Below are 21,693 nucleotides of genomic sequence, written 5' to 3'. Positions count from 1 at the left end.
TCTTTAAAAAAGTTGCATAGATATGAAGACATCCTTTAATACATTTCATAACAAATGTCATTGTATCTGGGAAAAGAGGTTGTAGCACCATGTTAAAAAATAGTACAATTGTTAAACCCTTGTCTAATTGCATCGCATAAGCCACGATAAAAAAGAAAATTTATTTGAATATTATACTTTTCTTGTAAATGTTTCAGAGAGAAAAAAAAATCACCATTTGTCTCTAAAATATCATTGACAAAGCGAACTCCCTTTTGACACAATTTTATATTATATATTGAGCTATTACCTATTTTAATGTCATCATTATTCCATAAGGGTTGGCAAGAAATGTTATCACAAGAGCGTACTGTAAGCCATGAACATTTCTTTCCAAAAAAGGTTCTTTGTTTTACCTGCCAGTTCCCGAAAATAATTGTTTCCCGAAAATAATTGTTTACTGTTAGCATATCTGTTACTTCCTTTATTATAAAAGCAGCCATGTTCACCGACGAAGTCAACGAGTTTTTGCTCTGTGGTGGCATCAAAGTCATGCTTTTCCTTTCTTAGTTTCCCCGTTGCCTCATCTTCATCGCTATCAAACTGCCGTCTCGATGGTTCTCCCTCCTCGTCGTCATCGTCTTCATCTTCCATCGCCTCCTCCCGGTCGCTTTCGATGGCTTGATATTATTGTTGCTGCTCTCCTCCTCTTTCTCCTTCCTCTTCATCTCTTTCATTACGTTTGTTTCCCTTTCCTCTCTTTCCTCTTCGACAGGGGGGCACCCTCGACGTCACTATGAACAGGCGCACCTAAAGCAGTTTAGGATTGGGGGTGGGGGGGGGGGGTCAAACATTTCTGGGGCTCACCTTCCAGGGGCAATGGTGTAATGAGCCAAAACGTTTAGAAGGGGGGAGCAAAAGAAAAATCTGCATCACCACCACTCTTACACGTAAATTCGCGTGGGGTCGAGGGGCTGAGCCCCCGGAAGCTCAGAGGTTTTTAGATATTTAACTACGGTCAGATGAGCATCCAGGGGACCGCCTTAGGGCCCTTAGTGGGGTCCGAGGGCGGAGCCCCTGTAAGCTCTTGGGTTTTAATTAGGCATTTAATTACGGTCAGATCAGCATATTTTGATACCTTATTTGTGACATTGGCAGGTCACTTATTTTTTCTCTCTTTCTTTCTTTTTCTCTGTAACATACTTTTTCAAAAAGTGAGGGGGCTCGAGCCCCCGAGCCCAGCTGTTCTGCAGGCCCTGACATGAAGGCTTTAAATAAGCATATTTTTCGCCCGACTGTAAATTTGGGAATTTCTAGTTTTCCAACAAACGCATCAAAAGGTATGACTTACAAAAAAGTTGAGAAAAAATACCGGAAATCATATCTTTTCAGTAACATTTGTAAATCACTGCATGGTATCGAATAAGAAAAAACAATAAAAACAGTACGCCAGCGTTCAGGGGCTCATGTCTTCTCACCCCAATACCAAAAAACACAAATGCTTTCCCATCCTCTCACAATAATTCGACGATATGCCCGTATCGCTATTATAAAAACCTCCATTGATAAATAAAGGTTGCATGCGGAATGTTTAAACAATTTAATTCCTGTTAACTTTCCTTTTCTTTGAATGGAATGTTATGTGTGATATAATTCAGGTTTTACCAGGTTTGCCCCCCCCCCCCCCACCACTTTTTGGGGTTGGCCGGGGGGCGGGGCTCTATGATTATGAACATAGTGAGGATTTGAACTTCACGCGCTTGGCTTTATAACCGCTAAAAATCAAAAATAGCATAAATTGTGTACGTACACCTTACGAGCACCTTACGAACGCCTTACGAACGCCAGGAGTTGTTCGTACGAAGACCATAAGAATCTCCGCTCGTAAGGCGTTCTTACGAACGCCATAAGAGCCCTCTATGAACAACTTGAGGCGTTCTTACGTTCATCGTAATCATTTGAAGCTTCTAGAATTGTCCCTCGACCCTACGAAATGTACGAAGATCTTGCGTGGTTCTTACGATGTCATTACTGCGTCATTACGGCCGCCTTACGAAGAGAGGGTTTCGTACGATGCTAACAAAACCTTGGACCAGACCATCGACCAATTTGTGATCTCACGAACGGTCTACGAACGGTCTACGAACGCTGGTTTCGTATCATTCGGCCTTCTTAAGAAGATCTTACGAAATGGTGTGAAAATCGTTCGTACGGCGTTCGTAAAAGCCCGTAAGGGTATTTGTGACCAAGGCATAAAACAAACATAACTTTTTATTCCTAGCTCATTTTTCCTGATTGAGGTGTCATACTAAAGGGCATACCGTCCGCCTTATGAATTTTTGGTATCCTTTCTTCAAATTTATTTTGATCACTCATGCGTGAAACATGCATCATGCTAGTTGCATTAAATAAAAGAGGAGGATCTAAGCTTTACGAATATGTGTTATTTATTAATTGTGATTAAGTTATGATAAAATATCGATAATTCTCGGTTTCGTTTTTTCTGGGACGCACTATAAAAATATAAATCAGGAGATTCCTATACTGAATTAAACTTCTTTTTTTACTTGATTTTCATTGAAGGCGTTAATCCTTGTCAATATGTGTCAAATATTTAACTTACAGAATTGATGCCAAAAACTTGAAAGCTCATTACGATGATTCGATGTAAAGTAACATTGTTTTAAAATTGAAATTTGTAAACTACATACTTTTTAATATCATGATTGATGAGAAAACTCTGAGTTTTCACTGTGATTCAAACTGATTTTGGAAATTAAATTCCACAAATTATGTTTAATACTGATATTTAACATTCAGAATTGATGCCAAAAACTTGAATGATGATGCGATATAAAGTAACATTGTTAAACTACATACTTGTTAATATCATGTATGATGAGAGAACTCTGAGTTTTCACTGTGGTTCAAACTGATTTTGGAAATTAAAGTCCACAAATTATGTTACTGGTATTTAACACATGGAATTGATGCCAAAAACTTGAATGATGTGGCGATATAAAGTAACATTTTTTTTTAATTGAAGTTTTTAAACTACATACTTTTGGTATGGTATGGTATGGTATTTTTTATTTAATCATGCATCGCAGGTACATATTACTGAATTACACATAAATTTGCATTCCAAAAACGAGAGTACAATATAGAACAGTATCGTTTACATAATTATAAGTACACGTATAATGTCACATGTTTATCCTAAATTTTGTATATACCAAATGTAAAACAAAAGCAAAAATACGAAGGAAAAGGGGAATATCTAACTCAACAAATTATGAATTCAAAGTGAGGAAGAGAGAAAGAAAAGATGTAGACAAAAGAGGTTTTTAATATCATGTATATTAACACTGTGATTCAAACTGATTTGGGAAATTAAAGTCCACAAATGTTGTTACTGAATTTAAAATGTCGTTGACTTTATGTTATTTTCATAGTGTGTGAGTAAGAACTTCAAATCAATGCTAAATTTAGAAATCAGGCAAAATTATGGTTTATATTCTCTATTGACAAATAATGGTTACTTAACAGCTGTTAAAAAAGAACGATATTAATCAGCGGTTTAGTTAAGCCCTTAGTCAAAAAGTTAAAACCCTAGTTGAATCCACCTTTGTTTTAACCAGTATTGAGTAAAAACATGTACTTAGTACATGTTTTTACTCAATATTGATTGAGCAACTAAGCGTTACCCAGATAACATCATACTCAATATTTGAGCAAAAAATTGCTCAAACAATTTGAGTCAAAACCTGTACTCGTTAATTGAGTAAAATTTGGCTCAACTCATGAGTAGTTTCTTACTCGACATGAGTTGATTACGTTTCTACCAAGTACTGAGTAAAAAAGGGAACCGCTCAACAAAGGAGTACATATTGAGTAAAGGTTGACTCATTCAAACTGAGTAGAAATTAAGTCTTTTATTGAGTTATATTTTTACTCAATATGTATATATTAATATTGAGAGGTTTTCCGCCTACCAGTATATGAAAATTCAGGCAAAGGGGTTGGAAATAATTCCTTTATTTTTAATTGGGTTGTAGTACTTGTAGTGACTCCATGCAATTAATAAATCATTCCAGAAAGGATCTGCGTATTTATTGAACATTAAATGATCAGAGCGGAGATTGCCGCTAAAAAAAATATCACCTCCCATACGTCTCAGAGAATGTGCAAAAAACATTTCCATTTACTTTTGTTTTCTTCATCAAAGTATCTCTTTATCCAAGTAACTTTCATTGCACGGTTAAAAGATAATAAATGAGGCATTTTAAGGCCTCCTTCTTTATAATCATTGTAAAGCAAAGAGCGTATATTTTTGTCCTTCTTATTACTCCATACCATAGAGTACTCTCTGAAGTTCTGAAAAGAATGATAAAGGGGGATCAGGAAGAATACAAAGTAAATAAATCAATGTTGGTATAACTAGAGATTTAATAATGGTCACTTTTCCATACAAGGTTAAAGACCTAAGATTCCATATATTCAACGATGCCTTAATTTCCTCAAATTTTGATTTGAAATTAAGATCATGAAAACTCAAATTAATTAATTATGTAAAATAATCTGAAGGCCAAATAAATGGAATGTCTTGACACATAGGCATAGTAACTTTACAATTTTCCAGTCTAATCATATTACATTTTTCAAAATTAATTTTCAAACCAGAAGCTTCTTTGAAATCATTCAAGACTTTAACGCATCTACGAATATTCGATTCATCAGGTTCAAGAAAAATAACCGTGTCATCTGCATATTGACTAATCTTTACCTCTTCATTTAATACTTTTAACCCACGAATATCTTTATTTTGTCTCACGAAACAGCCAAGTACTTCAACTGCAATAATAAAAAGATATGGAGACAAAGGACATCCTTGTCTCACACCACGCTTTATCTCAAAAGAATCTGACGCGAACCCATTATTAATAACTCGTTCTTGTATATCTGTATACAGTAATTTCACCCAATTAATTAAATACTGATCAAATCCAAATACATGAAGAGCGTCGTACATAAAATTCCAGTCAATCATATCAAAAGCTTTTTCAAAGTCAATACTCAAAGCTAAACCGTCAATATTTTCTATTTTACAAATGCTTTGTATATCAATAAATAATCGTATGTTCTCTCCAATAAAACGTCCTTTAATAAAACCATAAAGCCCTAAAACGTTTTTCATTCGTAGTGAGAATTTTTGATAAAATCTTATAATCACTGTTAAGAAGTGATATTGGTCGCCAATTTTTGAGAAGTAATAAATCTCTTCCTATTTTGGCAACAAAGTAATAATACTCGTTCGCATAGATAAAGGAAGAATGTTATCAAGCAAAGAGGAATTGTAAACGGAACATAACAAGTCTTTGATATCAGACCAGAAAGTTTTGTAAAACTCTATGGGAAGTCCATCTGATCCCGGAGACTTGTCATTTTTAAAAGTTGTAATAGTTTCATAGCAATCTTTCTCTGAAATGAGATCACCTAAAGAAAAATCGTCGTCTTTGATATCAAGATTAGGTAAAACAACCTTTTTAATGAATTCACAAGGAAAATCTTGTTTAACACTAGATGCATATAGATTAAGATAAAACAACCTTTCTTCCTCGAGAATATCTTTAGAATCTGTAATAGGTCCATTTGCCGTTTGTAGCCTGGAAATACATTTTTGCCGAAAATTCCTTTTTTCTAGATTAAAAAAATATTTGGTATTACGTTCACCTTCTGAAACCCATTTAGCTTTAGTTCTAACAATAATACCACGAACAATTTCTTCATGCAAATGTTCATATTTCTTTTTCTTGTCACATAAATCACTACGTAAAGTTTCATTATTACAACATTCTTCATTGTTGGTTAGCCTATTTATCTCTTTCTCTAACTCTTCTAATCGCATTCTGCGTTCCCTTTTCTTCTTTTTAGAAATTTCGATAAACTTACAATGAACTCTAAATTTCATTAATTCCCATATTTTGCTAAAGCTCGAACCTGCATTTTCAGTCAAAACTATTTTAATTTCATCTCTTATTGAGTCAACAACATCTGCGTCTGCCAATAATACGGTCTTGAGTTTCCAAAATCCTGGACCTCTCTTTATAACAGATTTTGTCAAATGAAGGGATACAAATGAATGGTCACTCCTATAACCAAAAGTTATTTCACTTTTTTTAACTGACTGAATCAAACTATGGGGTATCAGAAAGTAATCTAAACGACTTCCACTTTTACAATCGTGAGACATCCAAGTATATTTCAATGCAGCAGGGTGAAGATGCCTCCATACATCAATTAATTCAAAATCAGATATAATATTTTGAATGGCATTATAACAATTAAGGTGGTTTTGAATCAATCTTGGAAATTTATCCAGCTTTGGATTCAAAATAGTATTAAAATCTCCCCCTAATATATATGGCTCTTCACCATAATTACACAACAATTCGTGTAACTCCGAAAAAAGATACCATCGTCACTATTTGGACCGTAAATATTTACAAGCGTAACCGGACTTTCATTAAACTTCACTATAACTAAAAGAATACGACCATTACTATCTGTGTGCGTACTTAAAATGTCAACATTCGCCGAAGGTTTAAAAAGCATGCAAACCCCTGCACTATCTAAACGACCATGACTGAATATTATTTTGTGGCCCCACTCTTGACACCATGTCTTTTCTACAGCTGAAACAGAATGAGATTCCTGTAAAAATATCACATGGTGATCAGAATTCCGTATCCAATTAAATACACATTGTCTCTTTAAATGGTTGCCAAGCCCTCGTACATTGATCAACCCGATCTTAATATCTATAGAGTCACTTATCATATTTGAAGTCATGTAGTGGCATAACAATGACTAGTGGGCCTATACCAGTGAGTTTCATATGAACATGTACTGTGTTTGATGATTTAAAGTAGAACAGTACAATATAAGTTGAGAATTGCTTAATTTTTAAGGTAGAATATAAAAAAATGAAATTAAAAAGAAGTGAAAAGAAAAAAGTCAAAGAACAGAAAGATAAAACAGTATACACAAATTCTAAGTAAACATCTAACAAATGAACAATCCCTTCCTGTTTGGATTGTCCGTCTACTGTCATTTGACAGAGTAAAAAAATGGAGCAACTTTATACAAGCATAGTAGGCCTTAAATAGACATATAAAATACATCAATATTAGCTACATGTGACTATAAATGAAACGGAAATAGTCAAAAACGGTCAATTTTCTTTTTAATACAGTAGATTTCGACTATTCTCGGCGTCTCTACTCCATCTCTTTCTACCAAAGTAATTACTTATTCAGTTGACGATTGATGAGTTCATATTTTGGTCAAATTATTGTTTCAACATGTTAGAATTCTTTTGTGTCCTCTTTGCCATCTTTCAGATCTGAAGGTCGAAGCGTTTTTAGGGGTCCTGGGGTATCTTTGGGGCCATCCTTATATTTAATCACTCTCGGGACGGAGTTGGGGATGAACGCAAACTTATTTTCATCTCTTAATTGCCTGACTTTGGTCATCAGCCGTTTGTGTTCATTTCTCGTATCTGGGTGAACGTCGTCGCTGATTCCAACCTTTACGCCGCGGATTCGAACATGTTTTAATGTCGGACTCTTCTTCAGGATCGACTCGCGATCGGTGAAGCGTAGCAGCTTTACGTGGATGGGTCTTGGTCGTGGGTTGCGCTGGTCACCTGCTTGAGCACGGGAAATGCGGGGCGTGCGATGGGCGCGTTCCACTTCCACATTCTCCATATTCAAATGAGATGCGAAAAACTGGCGGGCGTATTGTGCGCAATCTTGCGTTACGGAATTTTCTTCACCTTCTGGTATACCGTGAATGATGACGTTGTTTTGTTTACTTTTGTTTACTAGATCGACGATATTCTTTCTCAGCTCATTTACATATCCATAATCTGCTTTCGTGGCTTTTACTTTCTCAACCTCTGACTTTGTTTCACTGATTTCTAGTTCTAAAAATCCAGTTCCATTCTCAAGATCCGAAACCCTTGTATCCAGACATTCAAGCTTTGTTTCAATTTGTGTGATTTTCTCAGTTATCATGTCAACTTTCTTGCACATACCATCAAGCACTCCAACCTTATCAAGAATGTCATGTAATATAGACTCAATGCTATCGGGCATGGTTGAACGTACCTCTGTAGTAGTTTCTTGTAGAGAGGGAGTGGCTCCTTCATTTGATGGGTCCATTTCTGCAATGTGTTCTGATGGATGGTCTCAGTCTCTTATACCCCATTCACAGTGGTTTTGAAATTTGTAGCGGCGTTGTAGCGGAGCGGCGACACCGCCATAACACCGCTACAAATGCATTCACAGTAGAAAAGTTATCCCGCTGCAGCAGCGGGATAAATATCATGTACCCATTCACGCTGCAGCGGGTGATTTTTATTACCTCCGTAACAAACACGTGTATGCATGGCTCATGACCCGCGAGTGACCCCGATATGACCGGAAATACTTCAGCGCGGGGTTTTCGATTGCTTGAAATTGCGCGCGCTAGCTGTACTTTACACACTCTTCCTCATGTAGCTAGCTCGATTTAGCTTTTTGTATCCTCGATCATATTACTTTTTAAAAAACTAGCATTTTTATTGCTTCCAGTCAGAATATTTTAATTTTTTGAAGTGTGAAATATTTTTATTTGGATAATTATAATATCTACATAATAATAAAATCAATTTGAATCCACTGGTTACTTTATTTCTATTTCACTTTATGTTCCCCATTGCTGGAGAAAAGAGGTCAGTGATAGGTAAGTAAACAAATCACACGTGTTTGTCGCGGTGTTATAGCGGAGAGCCTTCACACTGAGTAAACACCGCGACAGCAGCGGGACTGTCCCGCTGCTGTAGCTAGGCGAACCTAGCGATAGTTTGTCGCGGCGTTATCGCGAGGCGGTGTTATCCCGCGATAGTTTATAACGGGTCCGAGCCTTCACACTGAAGACAACACTGCGACAGCAGCGGGACAGTCCCGCTGCTGTCGCGGTGTTTGAGGCCACTGTGAATGGGGTATCAGATCCAAACATAATGCTTTGTAGATAATATATTGTCAACTTGAAATCAAAAATAAATATTTTAGGCCGATTTTTAATCCATTTTTAACGCAGCTCCACTCGCTCTTAAAACCCTAACCTTCCATCCTCCAGAGGGCTCAAAAAAGAATAACAAACTTTGATTACACACCATCTCGGGTGGAAATCACATATTCAAATACTGTTCTTTCCACTGAAACCAATTTCGAACTGATTTGTATAGTGGAAATTAGGGCCTTTTCGTCTTCAAAAATGGACAACAATCATTCATTTAGTGATTTCTCTATGGAGGTCACAGGAAAATTCGCCTTTTTCACTGGGGTTGTGTACTTCAGGGAGATAATGCTCGTAACTACTACTCGTTATTGGGTGGTCTCGGACGCCAAAACATAGGGTATATAATCCCCTGCCGTCTGATGTAACACATAATTTGATTGGTTGTCGAGAAATTAGGGCCAATTTCAATCCAATAAAAAGAAGCTTTCTGAAATTTACGCATCGACCTCCGTAATTTATGCATTGTGCGTAAGCGAAGTTTTTACACAGCGGACAATGAGGCTTACACACCGTGCTCGCAGCCGTGCGTATTTCGCCTACCAAATTTGTTTCAGCTCCGCGGTGACGGAAAAGACACATGTTATATTGATTTCAGCAATTTACTGAAGGGAATTTAGATATTATGGACGATCTTTTACAAAAAAGATGTGTAGGGATTAGATTATATCTCTCACGAGACACTGAATTATTTAGTTTTCCTGAAATATAGCAAATTAGTGGCACTCTGAACTCGCTTTATGAGCAGATCTAAATATTCATGGTCGATCTGCTAGTGAAGGAATCGCGTATTCATATTGCAGGGTGATCCCGCCCATCTTAGACGGAGGGATGACAATGACAATGCATTGTGATGTGCATCTGCATCTCCTAGACTAACATATATAATTTCCTGATTTTTTTTTTTTTTTTCGGGAGAAGAAGAGGGAAGAGAGAGACAGAGAGAGAGAGTTGAGAAGTGACGCTCGCACAGCGGTGTTGACATTCACACTCTCACCAGTTTTCTACGATAAACCCCTATTTCATCCAGAGACTCCTAAAAAATTGCGTTACTTTTTAATTATATCATTACAAATCTTTATCCTCAGTTTTCTTATTTATAACTGATTTTCCTTATAAAATTAAAAATAATTATGGCGTATATATTCAACATTGAATGAACGCCAATAAACAATTACCCAACAACAACAACAACCTATTTCATAAAAATCGACGAGTCCGGTACCTTGGTGTTACGCTCGAGTGCACTCGAACGTTTTTCGTTTGTGTGGGAGGTACACAAAATGCCTCATTGATCTTTTGGCCGAATGTGGGTCAAATTTGTTCATATGCTCATTTGAATTTTAAATTACTTTGAATTTCTTTTGTGTGAAGCACTGCCTTAGCACCTGGAACGCTGATGCGCCTGCGCATGGAGCGCCAGCACTACCGGTGTTTCTGCAAGTGCTAAAAAAGGCAGGGTCACACTTCGGGTGCAATTTCTCGAATAGCACGTGTTTCCAGCACTGATTTTTCTGTTCGTCATCGCTTCCCAAAGACTGCATGCATGCCAAGGGCTACTGTTTCAGTGAAACATGAGAGTTATTTGCTTTTTCCAAGATTTTTTGTAAGATACCGTATTGACCCTGCCTACTTATAGGGTCATTTAAGTGTATACGTTGCAGAGCACATTTTTCCATGGATGTGATCTGACAATTCATTTCAGATGTCTGGCATGTTCAGTTGCTTGGCGAGGTTGTGCAGAATAGCGCAATTTGCTATGATCTGAGAAGCCTTTTCGGGTGTCACCCTCAGCTCCAAATGAAGACAGTGGAATCGTCTTTTCAGCTGGCCTTTTCCTCTCTCCACAAGGCAGCGGGTCTGTTTGTGCGCCCTATTAAACCGCTCTTCATCATCGTTAGCAGGCCGCAGAAAAGGCGTTAGCAGCCATGGTCTTAGGGGGTATCCACTGTCCCCAAGAAGATGCCCATCCATGTGTTCCAACACTCCTCCTAGTCCACTCTCTCTCAACACCCGGGCATCATGCACGCTTCCAGGCCAGCTCGGCATCCACGTTTGTGATGTAACAGCTCCCATCAAAGACGACTTGAACATTGATGCTGTGAAACCTTTTTCTGTTCGGTGTTCCTCCTCCTCTCCTCCTCACCGGGAAGGTAAATGAATTGAAGCAGTTTCCTTGTCAGAGCCTCACTAACTGTGGTGACAATCCTTGACACAGATGACTGTGATACATGCAATGTGTCCCCATCAGTTCTTTGGAAACACCCCGAAGCGTAAAACTGAAGAGCTGCACATATCCTATCTACCGGAGGAATCGGGTTGTTGGTATTCCCCTTTGGAGCAATATCATTAATCAATAGTTCAGTTATGTAGTTGATTCCTTCTCGATTAAACCGATATCTCTTGATCAACTCGACATCATTATATTTGTCAAGAGGATGTACACGATCTTGAACCAAGTGGTGACGAAGTGCACGCTGATAGTGTTCTTGAATGCGATTGAAGGCTGCCATGTCAACACAAGTTGCTCCTACGAGTACCTGTGTAGCTGATGAGGATTTATCTTGAGTTTCCTACTTATATTCTTAAGTTTGAGCCAATTACTTAGCTAAAAAGAGAGATTTGAATACCAACCTTGCTTAAGTAATAAGTCATTTACTAAGACAAAATCATACTTTACTTAGCAAAATACTTAGCCAATTAATTGAATCTCAATTTTGGCTAAGTAATTTACTTTAATAAGCCAAATACTAATGTTGTAAATTGGAATTTATGTTGTAAATTAAATAGGAATTATGTGGTGCAAAAATGCCCCCCCCCCTGCTTCTTCAGTCAATGACAAATTGTTTCCCCTCTAGAGGGATTCCCATTGTATTGTTTCCCCTCTAGAGGGATTCCCATTGTACTGTTTTCCGCCTTTTTTGGGGGGTATCTCTATTGAACTCTTTGCATGAGTGAGTGCATTTCTTTTGTGTGATTGCTAGCATTGGTGCATGCTATAGCAGGCAGGAGCCATTCTAAGCTATGTTATAGGACTGCAAGCACTTGTACATTTGGCCTGCTGTAGGAGGAAATGTGATCAGACTTTGTTTAAAGTAAGTTGGATTGTTTAATAATTATGATTGTATTTCATTTAACTTATTGGAATGATGATATATACATGTACATGTACCTATAAGCATTACTAATGAGAGTTTTGATGGTGAAAGTAAGATCAGTATAATTGAATCATGTCTTGCACTGTATTTGCATGGTAACAATGATGCTTCATTGAAATACTCTTGTCATTTATTTTGTTATATGATATATGAAGGAATTGCAGTATAATTGTGTTAAATTGAACAAATCATCCCTACAACTTTGATGAGAATAAGCTTCCTTTTATAAGTCATTGATTTTTAGTATTATAAGAAATGCCATTTGATCTTATTTCTAGGTCTGCTATATTTCTACGAGCTGTGGATATGATACTTGGTAGCATGCATACGGTCGCTATTGTTTAGCGTTTTGGCTAGTATTGGCCGGTGAGTTGAATTTACTATGTTATGTTGCTTTATGATTATATATGTGAATGAGTCAATACTATAATTTATTGTACCATATAGTTCATGATATTGGACAGAAGAAGAAAACAATGAGTGTAATGTATTTTGTATAATAGTAAATGGATTGATTGAGATTTAGTTGCATGATATTACAAAACAATGTCAATGAATAAATATTTGTTCTGTTGGTATCAATAATATAACTGTTCCATTTATGTAAGTCCACCACGATTTAAATATTTTGTTCAACTTTGGTTATTGTTACAGAGGCTGTTTAACGACGAGAAACAATAAAGTACAGACTCTACTTCACTGATTCCGGATGCATTATTTTGTCGTCATGATCTCGAACCCTTTCACTAAGTAAAATACTTCAGTTTTGTACTTAAGTATCGAATTGAATACGGGCCCTGACTTCCAAGTTTTGTAAAATGGCAACGGTATTTCAGAGTCGCTAGCAATTTCCGCAAAAGAAGTAAGTAAAGCTTGGATAAGATATTATGAAGTGTATGATAATGAATTGGTGGAAACTAATGATTATTTGGTGTCATATCGAGTACGAAGATATGTTAGAAATGTGCATGTTAATGTGTATAGAAAGTACGTGCCGTATTTAGTTAATGTTTAATTCAAACATTTATATAAAGGATTTTGTGTTTTTGAAAACACAGAGTATTAATGACATTAGTCAGAGGTTGATTAAAGTTTGTTTTTGTTAACAAATATTGGTATTGACATAGGAAATAAGTGTCGGATAAATCACAGTTATGAAAGAAAAAGACTGAAATAAAGTCAAGTTTTTCGGAATTTATGATGAAAGTTCAATGAGTCTAAATAAGAAAGACAAGTTTGACATACTTTGAGTAAGATGTGATTTATTTATTAAGCATATATTTAAAGGTAGTCTTCACTAGGAATTTATCTAGGCTGGGGGCCTTGGTTACTTTTTTTTTTCACAGAGAGCAGTATTTCTGTCAAGATATGTTGTTTTGACATAGATATAATGGGGGTTTAGGCCTTTTAGAGAGTTTTTGGATACAGAGTCAAGACTTCTAATGAATGCTATCTAAGGCTTTTGATTATACATTACCGGATAAATGCATACTGATTCAGTTCAGTACATTCTTTTGTGTTATAGACATGTATATTGAGGATGTTTATTTTTATTCTACTTTCAGGTTGAATAAAATTGCTCAACTGGCATATCGTTGAGTTTATACAACTAAGCGGAAACCTAGCCATGCCTTCCTTTTTCGAGCGTACCAGCCAAAACGTTCATACCAATTCAGCTCCACAATAGCATGGGGAAATCGTAGTAAGACTTTTATTGACCGAATATTAATTTTGCAGAAGCGTGCATTAAGAATAATCCATAATGTCTACTTTCGTTTCCACACTAACCACTTATTTTTAAAAGACAAAATTCTTAAAATTAATGATTCGTATTCTTGGTACCTCAGTATCTTTATGTTCCAACTGATTAATAACGAGTTACTTCTCCCGATTTCCTCTATTTTCTAAAAAATAACGAGATACATTCATACCCCCACAAGACAGTCAAACCACTTCCACACTCCTCGAATGAGAACAGCTGTCGCAAAAAAAATATATTATTTACACCGGTCCAGTATTTTAGAATAACATAGATCCATCTTTAAAACAAAGTACCAGTCTATATTTTTAGATAAAGATTAAAGGAAACACAAAGTTTTGGGAAATTTTGAAAATTGGGTGGATAGTGATTCTTTATGATTTTGATATATTTGGATGCTCCTGTACAGTGGCGTACGCAGGGGGGAGGGGGAGGGGGGGGGGGGGGTGGGTAAGAGGACTTTTTTTTTTTTTTTTTGGTCTCGATATTTGAAAATCAGACGTTTTGCTCCGTAGGGGGGGGGGGGTAAGTTCACTTTTTTTAGGTCATCCATTGGCATATTTTTTTTTTTGTGTGTGTTTTTGTTGGTAATAAAAAAAAAGCAAAAGGGGGATGTTTTGCACAAATTACACACATAAAAAAACTTAAGTGGGGGGGGGGTTAACCCCCAACCCCCCCCCCTCCCCCCCTGCGTACGCGCCTGCTCCTGTAGATGTATTTACTTGAATTGAATTGAATCAAGGTGTCAAGGCATGACATTATTTTTTCCCGTATTTGTTACGCGGCAGAATAATTACCTTTTTTTACCTGAACTGAGACTATCAGCACTTTCGCTACAGATCAAAACAAGACCGTACGAAGGTACTTCAACCATGTTGGTTGATCCTAGTTTTTTCTTCATTTATGTGCAAAACTGAAGGTATGTTTAATTCCGTGCTATTATCCTTATAAGTGTATGTTATGTTAGGATTGTACGTGTATCTTTAATGTTTCTGAGGTTTGTAGGACAAATTTGGGCCTCTTTTGAAGTGTGGATATAGTGGTAAAAGTCCGTAATGGTATTAACTGTGCTTACGGTACTTGTGAAAGTGATTGATAATTTGTAAAATAATTCTTGGTTATACTTCAAGGAAGTGTATGAGATGCTGAAATGTCTCATGATAGTTTATAAGTTATCTGGAGACGTTGATTATTGTTTTTGGTGTCATATTTCATAAACTCTGAACATGAAGATTTTGGCAAAATACCACGTAATCATTAATCGTGTCTGCTATCCCATTTAAATTTTCTGACGCCTCGAAGAAAACATCCCAATCACTTATTTGAAAACACGTTTGTAGCTTTTCAGTAGCTTCATTGTTCCACACTTGCACGATTTTTTGGGCGGGTTTCTGAGTTTTTAGCTTTTGTCGATATTTAGGTAGTAAATGCACTACATTGTGATCAGACAGGCCTATCGCTGGACGAACGATGCATTTGTAGGCATTTTGGATTGAACAATAGCATCTGTCCAAAATGTTCTCCCCTCTTGTCGGCTTATCGATAGTTTGGCAGTAATTAGGCAGGGAATTCTCTAAGCGGCAATGATTGAAGTCTCCAAGGATAATTTTAGGTGAATCTGGAGACAGGGCTTCCATTTCCCCAACTATGTCTTGTATGTGTTGAGTGGCTTGATTTCCATCGGCATCAGGGACAACATAAACTAGAAATAGGTGCACTTGGTTAAACTCGCGGGGTAGATAGAATGGACGAAATGACACACAGAGCAGTTCCACATCTTTGTTACAAATCGAATGTTTGACAGTAAAATTTGTACACCAGCGTTTGTTGACATAAACACATATTCCTCCCCCTTGTCTCTTACTAGTGTGTTCATAGGAGCGATCTAATCGTGCTATATCGAATCCATCTATAGCAATGTTTTCATTGGTAATGTCTGGGTTAAGCCAAGTTTCGGTCAAACAAATCATACCGGAATTCCGAAAATAGTTAAAGTACCTTTTGAGAGCTCTGATTTCGTCGACTTTGTTGTGCAATGATCGGACATTACTGAGAGTTATTACCGGTAAAGGGGGTCTAAATCCTCTTTTTCTCAGCCTGTTCCTAACGCCTCCGCGTTTCCCCCTTCTTCTTGGGCTGGATCGAGCGTTGAGAGTTCACATATTTGGCAGGCATTGGTATAATTTGTGTATCGTGGACCCAGCATGATTCTACATACTCTTTTTTTAAAACTTGCTCCAAGCTTCTTATTTGTTTCTGTGTAAGCCCACTATTAAAAAATGGGGTACAGTATTCCACGACAGGACGAATATAGCCCGTATATACCAGTTTCAGATCAGCTAAAGACAATCCATATCGTTTCAGAAGCCTAAACATATACAACTTTCTGTTACATTTGTTGAGGATTTCAGTGACATGGAGATCCCATTTCAGATTGGATTGCACAATAACACCAAGAATGTTGACAGATTGGAATTTTTGCAGGGGTGAGTCATCAATATATAAAGTTGGCTCGGCAGGGGGATTTTTGGAGAATGTATTGTTACAGAAATTGGATGCTCGAACGATTAAAAAAAGGAGGTCTGAATTGGAGACTAGCTTTAATTTGGGCAAGGTCTTTGGGATTGTGTAAAAGTTTGGAGCTGAGGCCGAGGTAGTTTTGAGGCAGACGGATTCTGTTAGAACTTAGAGTTAGGAGTGTTAGTAGTATACTAGCAGGACCCGTGGAAAATCCACGGGATTCTAGGGGAGGGGGCCAAATAGATAGATAGAGGCCTATGTGCTATCCAAAAAAAAAATAGATTATCTTTATATAGAGAATTTTTATAATATATGCTGTTTGACCATGAATGGCGCATCGTAAAACAAACTATGTCAGATAGGATCTCGATAATTACGATTTATTTGCATTATTATTGTTGTGATTTCAATGTAGTTTCATGAAAAGACTACATTATGCAGAGGCTTGGATTATGATTAAGTTGGCATTGCATGTTCACAAAATGTGTATAATTATTTTCAAAGTAAAGATTTTACGCGAAAAATCGGATGGTTTGTGCACAAATTGACTCGACTGTGTGTGGGACTGTGAGCGTAGAATCCAGTGAAAGATTTTTTTTTTTTCGGGGACTCGATCTATATCAAATTTTGGGAAAATTATTGGGGGCTACTTTTTTATCTTTCGGAGGCTCATTTTTCTTGGGCTAATTTTTCATTAATTCATTTAAAGATGCAGTTTGTTTAGTTTAGTAGCGTAGTGTTACGTAAAAAAGGCGTACTTTCTGCGTCAAGTTTCTACGCCGAAAGTGCGCGAATTCTGTTAAACATATTAAATTGTTTGCGTCCATCTTGCATACTTTTTTGCGTCCCTCAGGGTATAGTAACGTAGGCCAACGTACTCTCAGCTCAGTGTAGTTGGTACGCAACTTTACTATGGACCCCACGCCAATTAGTGACCGACCTGCCAGTGTAATAAGGTATTAAAAATATGCTCATCTGACCGTAATTAAATGCCTAAAACCCCTGAGCTTTCGGGGGTTCAGCCCTTTGTACCCGTGGACACCACGCCTGCACTCAAATCGCTTTGAGTTACCTGACCCCCCCCCCCCATACTTTAAAAAATTGATTTGATGCAAGAACTGTATCATACTAAAAGTATTATCATGTTTTTAAACGACCATGACGACCGTCTGATTTTCTTGTGAAAACTTTACTTTGCTTGTGAAAACTTTACTTTGAAAAATGATTATCGAAATTCAGTATACAACTATACATGGCCAGAATAATCACAATCTAAGCCCAGGTTTCATACATCTATTCACGAAACTATATTGAAATCGGGGCAATAATAGCAATTTCAAAGTGTTGTTTAGACTCTCCTCACACCACGGACAGGCCTGGCTACTCCGGTCACCGCTACTCCATGCTCACACACTCAGCTCCGACAGCAGCGCTCAGCTGCGGTGGCAATACACTGTGGAAACTTTACTTTGAAAAATGATTATCGAAATTTAGCATACAACTATACATGGACAGAATAATCACAATCTAAGCTCAGGTTTCATACCTCTATAGTCACGAAACTATATTGAAATAGGGGCAATAAGAGCAATTTCAAAATGTTGTCGAGTCTACTCTATAGCTCAGCTCAGCTCAGCTCACCTCACACAGTCACAGTTCCGACAGTGCTCGACAGCAGTGGCGCACTGCACTGCCCGTGCCTCACGGCAGCTAGCTTGCAACTGAACTGTCAGTTACGATACAATGAATTTCTTGTGAAAACTTTACTTTGAAGAATGATTTTCAAAATTCAGTAAACATGGACAGATTAATACCAAAGTAACCCTGCTTGCATACCTCTATTCACGTAAACTATATACAAATCACGGCAATCATCATAGAATCAGAGTCGAACCGACTGAGCTGTGCGTGTGACGGTGAGCGTAGAATCATCGCAAACATTATACACGTACGTTCGTACACACAGCAGGTCCGCCTGGCCTACAAAGCATATCCTATAGAAAGACGCATAGCACGGGTAAGCTCAACCCGTTGAGGATACATATTGGCTACATCTCCTCACCCGGGTGAGTCGTCTGTTGATGTGTATTTCTCTTACATGCTACAAAGCGAACCCTATAGCAAGAGGTCTTACTCGGGATACGCCGCAGCTTTTTCAATGAGACTTGCTACACCCGTTGACGCGAGTGGATTCTCGTCCATCGTGTGTCTCTTCGTCTCTCTTTGATAATTAGACAGAGGGCGGGTGCACGCCTTGCCGACTCGCTCTCGCGGGTTCGTCGCCTCCTCGCAATCCGCGACGCCCGCCGTGCTCTCGTCCGCCCGTCCTCCCCGGCACCCCGAAACCGCGTTTAACGGCATGGACGTCGATCGCGGGGTCGACGTGGCACGCGGGTTACGGGAGACAGACCTCGTGGAATTGTGCCGCCCTCCCCGCGCCACGGCGGAGGCGGGCGGGGTCGGGGTAAGACGTTTTTGAGGAACCGTTTTGTACCCGTTTGGACCCCCCGCGGCGATTAGTGGTATTAGTAATATAGATATCTCTATGGAGCTGGGAGAATGTTGCTCGGGAGCATCATCAAAGCCAAAGGCCAAGAACCAGTATAAATGTGAGTTAAGTGTAACTGTTATTAGGTTGTGGCAAGTAAATATATTGGATATCACTACCATGTTTCTTGTGAATAAACATCAGTTACTTAAAAATCATTGTTCGATAACTCCTTTCTCTCAGAGACTGTAATTGTATGTGTGTATGACTTGGCCTAGCTGGCCTTGCGTGAGCATAGGCTAGACTAAACATCTACCCTGCAGTCTTTAAATTCTCCATTTTCTTATAAAAGAATTCCCAAAGGTTATTACACTGGTGTCAGAAGTGGGATTTGAAAGGTGGAATTTTGTTAGAAGATTGTTAGGCCTAGTTAGGGAATAAGTCATATTTTGATTGTAGTATAAAGTCAAGATAGGTCAATGGCAGCCTACGTTCATTGTCATTGGCATCGTACACCACTGCACTGCAAAAGCTGTGTACGCAAAGTAGCAACGCGTTGGTGTGTGTGTGTGTGTGTGTGTGTAGTAATGTTTTAGGATCGGTGTTTCAGTGCATGTGCTGAGCAAATGGAAAGTTGGTAGTCCCGCGGGCGAATATTTTTTTTACACGCTTGCCTGGCCAGTTTCGCCGTAATACTCGTAAAAGTGCGCTGGTGGTAAAGCCTACATGTAGGCATGCACTACCGCAGTTTAACTTGGTTGCTCTCTAGCTGAACGTTCGTTCGTTCGTGTCTCCTTAGATCAAGATTAATGTAAAGTTCCTAAATTAAATTAAAATAAATTAAGTTTTTGAATTCCATCGCCCGATGGCTGCGGTGGCCGTCTCATTTACAAGGGCCAGCTCGGGCCAGCTATGTCTTTATCTGATGATTGTCATGCATGATGTTCATGTACATCATCATGCACCTCGCATGTAGGCTGCTAGACTAATATTAGTCGTTTCCATGGTGTTTATCAAAGAAATGGCCAGGCTAGCGTGTAAAAAAAAATTGCTAGATACAGCTAGTCTTGCTTTGCAGACCCGATAAGCTACTTTTGTTTGGGGAAGTTAAGATATAACTTAGTAGTAAATTTAGTCACTTTAAGTAACTTATTTTGATAAATAAAGCAAGAGTAGGCTCATGAAAGTAATAGGGGTTTAGGGTGATACACAGTTGTTGAAGTGACTATCGACTCTCAACCATGCATCGCTCACGGATCTCGTCACGTACGCGTACAAGAGGGAGGGGTCGCCTTTCGAGTTCTCTGGGAGTTGGCGCCCTCCTACAAGCATTTGAGAAGTTTGCGGAAAGTGCAGTCAGTAACCAGACTGAAATTATAGCGCACCTTGACAGATCTTCCACAGCACAGCAGGGTATTGAAAGGCGTCTGCAGGTGCTGGAAGCCAGAGTTGGAGACCAGAGCCCAATGACATCACCAAGTGTTCAGAGAAAGCAAGTAGAGGCCTCAATGATGGCAGAGGGAAACGGAAACTAGTCGTGCTCGAGGAGCGGAACACGGTTAGAAATGGCAAGGCTCCTGTCATTACATCCCTGGGTGGAGAATCAGAAGAACTCTTCCTCAGAGGGGTGATGGTTGGCAGGACACTTTTGAATCAGCATACCCAATCTTCACAAGAAGGTAATTGTGTAGGTAAATGTGAGCGAGTTGATGTAGTCATTGATGTTGCATCTCAAGAGGAAAAGGTTGGAGAGGCAGGAGAAGTCACAGGAGAGTTGGCTCCGCGTTTAAGGTCGCTGCCTGAAAGAAGCAGCGTAGGATTGTCTGAGGGACAATCAGAAGAAACGGAGTTTTTACTGAGACGACAAGACCTGTTCTCCAACTCCAAGGGATCCATGGACTTGGGACAGACAAACATAGTCGCACACAAGATAGAGACGGGTGATGCTCAACCTAGTTTACCCCTAGCTAAGAGGGAGGAGGCTGTCAGAGCTATTGATGAGATGAAGTCACAAGGAGTGATAGAGCCAGCATCAGGAGAATGGGGTTCAATGATTGTACTTGTTAAGAAAGATGACAGTATGCGTTTTTACGTGGAATATCGATGTATGAATCGGGTGACAAAGAAAGATTCTTACCCGCTTCCTCGTACTGACGACATCTTAGATGCATTGACGGGCTCCCAGTGGTTTTGCGCCCTCGACCGGAAGTCCGGATATTGGCATCCTCGAAGGAAGAAAGGTGTATCACCTAAATTTATGTCAGACTTGTGAGACCCTTACTCTGTTCTAAAGAAGATAGACGATGTAGTCTACAGGATCCAGTTGACGAAAAGGAGTAAACCAAGAGTGGTTTACAGAGACCGTCTTTGCAAGTACAAGGGACAGAAGGAGCCCTGGCTCCATGTAAGTGATGATAATTGTTCTTTTATTGCCGTAGCAACACAAATTAGTACTGAGGAGCATTCCAAGCTCAGCGAGAGACATCAAGTGTGCCAACCTGATGATGCTCTGGATGAAGAACCCTCGAGAGAAAACAGTCACGAGCATCAGTGTCGTCAAAGGAAGTCTCCCAATAGATATGGTTGGGATTAGCTGGTAACTTTGACAGCTGTGTATCAGGGTTATCACATTGTCTATAATCGTAGTGGATTACATTTACACACAG

The sequence above is a fragment of the Strongylocentrotus purpuratus genome, unplaced genomic scaffold, assembly GCF_000002235.5.
Source record: "Strongylocentrotus purpuratus isolate Spur 01 unplaced genomic scaffold, Spur_5.0 spur5_scaffold_1, whole genome shotgun sequence".
NCBI classification, from domain to species: domain Eukaryota; kingdom Metazoa; phylum Echinodermata; class Echinoidea; order Camarodonta; family Strongylocentrotidae; genus Strongylocentrotus; species Strongylocentrotus purpuratus.
Note: the sequence above shows the minus strand (reverse complement) of the source record.